Raw genomic sequence first — 3,468 nt, 5'->3', positions numbered from 1 at the left:
TGCCTCATGTACATTTTTTCACTAAGATCACCATTTAAGAATGATATTTTAACATCCATTTGATGAATATGTAAATCATAGATTAATGATAATGCAAGAAATACTCTTATTGAGGTAATTGGTGACATGGGAGCATACGTGTCTAAGTAATTTACTTCTACCTTCTATATAAATCCTTCAATGTTATTCAACTAGCATTATAGTATTCTTCTAAAATTGAAGGAAACCCTTTATAACACAAATAAATTTTTTTTGTTCTCTTTAGGTATCCAAATATCCTATCTATTCCTCTTTAATAATTATTACTTGGATTATGAGTATATCTCAACAGTTTACGAACTGTAAAAGCAATATCCGGCCTAGTGCAATGCATAGTTTATATTAAGCTACCGATTGCACTAGCATAGTCTAATTGACTAATAGATTTTTCAGAGTTCTCTATCAATTTAATAAAAGCATGAAATGGAGTATTATATTCATTAATATCCAAATGATTAAATTTAGAAAGTAACTTATCAATATAGTGAGATTCACATAAAGCAAAACCCCCACTATCCTTTCTAGTTTTAATACCTAAGATAGTATCAACCTTTCCTAAATCTTTCATTTTAAGTTGAGAAGTTAAATATTTCTTAATTTTATTTATGCCTTTTATATTGATTCCTATAATTACTATGTCATCAATATAAAGACAAACTACCACTACGCAATTCTTTGTAAATTTAAAGTAAATGCATTTATCCATTCATTATGTTTAAAATCATTTAATAATACAACACAATTAAATTTTTCATGTCACTATTTTGGAGCCTGATTTAATTCATACATAATATTATCAATTTACAAAAAAAATTCTTATTTTCTAGGAGAACGAACCATTCGGGTTGCTTCATGTACACTTCTTCATCAACATCACCATTTTAAAAAGCTGTTTGTAACATCCATTTGGATGAATATGTAAATCATAGATTGATGAAAGCGCAAACAATACTCTTATTGAGGTAATTCATTCCAAAAAATCATAAGTGTCAAAGTAATCTACTTCTACCTTCTGTCTAAGTCCTTCAATGTTAGTTATCTAACTAACATCACAATATCCTTCTAAAACTAAAGAAAATCTTTTATAACACAGAGAAAATTCTTTTGTTTTTTAAGGTATCCAGGTACCCTAGATATTCATCTCCACTTATTAGTACTTGGATTATGATTATATCTTGATATTTTACAAACTGCAAAATCAATATCCAGCCTAATGCAATGCATAACGTATATTAAGCTACCGAATGTACTAGCATAGTCAATTCACTAACATATCTTTTGGATTTCTCAAGCAATTTAATAAAAACATCAAATAGAGTATTGTACTATTTAATATCAAAATAATTAAATTTAAAATGTATCTTATCAATATAGTGAGATTCACATAAAGCAAAACCCCCACTATCCTTTCTAACTTTAATACCTTATGTAGTATCAGCCTCTCTAAAGTCTTTTATTTTAAATTAACTCTACTTTAGGGTACCAAGGGTTTCATTGTCTATAGTTATGCATCCCAGATTGGTTTAGCTATTTGTTGATGCAGCATGGCGAGGTAGTTGCTTATACCTCTAGAAAGTTGAAGGTTCATGAAAAGATTTATCTAACTCATGACTTAGAGCTTTTGGCTGTGGTGTTCGCATTGAAAATTTGGCATCATTCTCTATATGGGATGCATGTTGATATCTTTTCTTATCATAAGATCCTATAGCATGTGTTCACCCAAAAAGAACTTAATCTCAGGCAAAAGAGGTGGCTTGAGTTGCTAGAGGACTACAATATGATTCTTCACTACCATCCAGATAAAGCTAATATAGTTGTTGATGCTCTTAGAAGGTTATCCATGAGGAGTCTAGTTCATGTGGATAAGGATAAGCTGGAATTAGTGAAGAGTATTCACCATTTGGCTAACCTTGGAATTCGTCTCTTGGACTCTGAGGATGGTAGTGTATTGGTGCAATAGGTGGCACAATCGTATCTTGGTTTGGAAATAAAGAAGAAACAGGTATTAGATCCTCTCTTGATGAAGATCAAGGAAGGTATGGGCAAGTAGAAGGTGATGGCCTTCGATATTGGATGTGATGGCATCCTAAGGTACCAAGGAAGGTTGTGTGGTCTCGGTGTGGATGGATTGCAAGGAAGGATTTTGGCCGAGGTGCATGAATTGCGGTAAATAGTTTATCCTGGATTGCGGTAATATGGATTTCATTACTGGCCTTTGACCATAATTAGTATGACTCCATTTGGTTTATCGTGGATAGGATGACTAAGTCCGCTCACTTCTTGCCAGTGAGGACTACTTTTTGTGTCGAGGATTATGCAAAGTTATTTCTTCAGGAAGTGGTAAATTTTAATGGTGCGCCTGTATCGATCATTTGGATTGTGGTACTCATTTTTCATCACATTTTTGGTATCTTTTTCAGCGTGGTTTGGAGACTAAAGTGAGCCTTCGTACCGCGTATCACCCACAGTAGTATGGGAAAGCAGAAAGAACTATTCAGACTTTGGAAGATATATTGCGAGCTTGTGCAATCAACTTTATTGGTAGTTGGTATGACCACTTTCATCTCATTAAATTTTCCTAAACAATAGTTACCATTCTAGCATTGGTATGGCCCCGTTTGAGGCATTGTATGAAAGGAGGTATAGATCTCCTATTGGGTGGTTTGAAGTTGGTGAAGTGGAGATTTTTGGCTTGGATTTGGTTTACCAATCTATGAAAAAGGTAAAGGTAATTTGGGATATGCTTATGACTGCCCAAAGTCGCGAAAAGTCCTATGTGGACATGAGGTGAAGGGACTTATAATTTGAGGTTGGAGATTAGGTATTCTTGAAGGTGTCTCCAATTAAGGGAGTGATGCAATTTGGGAAGAAGGGGAAGCTCAGTCCCCACTATGTTAGCCGTAGTTAGTGTTGAGAAGGGTTGGTAGCTTTGTGTATGAGTTGGATTCACCCTCTAGCATGAGTTCCATTCATCCAATATTCCATGTGTCCATGTTACGAAAATATGTGGGTGATCCTTCATTGGTTGTTCCCTTGGAGAACATTGGTATTTTGGATTCTTTTTCCTATGAGAAGGTCCCATTGAGGATCTTAGATTGGCAAGTTCTTCGGTTATGAACAAAATACATGGCTTCGGTAAAGGTTCTATGGCAGAACCAAAAGTCTGAGAAAGCTACTTGGGAAGCCGAGGAGGACAAGATATCCAAGTATCCATTTTTATTCCCTATTTCAGAAATTCATGCTTGAGGTATGTATGTATTTTTTTACATCTTTATTTTCTCTCTTTGTTAGTGGTAGATTATGAATTGCTTGGCATCTTTATTTTCTAACTTGGTTAAAGGTACGATCAGAGGCATGTAGAGTCCAAATCGTGCTTGTATTGCCTTTTTCTATCATTCGAGGATGAATGATCCTAAGTGGGGGAGACTA

This window comes from Capsicum annuum, chromosome 11 (assembly GCF_002878395.1).
Source record: "Capsicum annuum cultivar UCD-10X-F1 chromosome 11, UCD10Xv1.1, whole genome shotgun sequence".
Classification (NCBI taxonomy): Eukaryota; Viridiplantae; Streptophyta; class Magnoliopsida; order Solanales; family Solanaceae; genus Capsicum; species Capsicum annuum.
The sequence above is the reverse complement of the archived record's forward strand: the minus strand, read 5'-3'. Positions refer to the sequence as shown.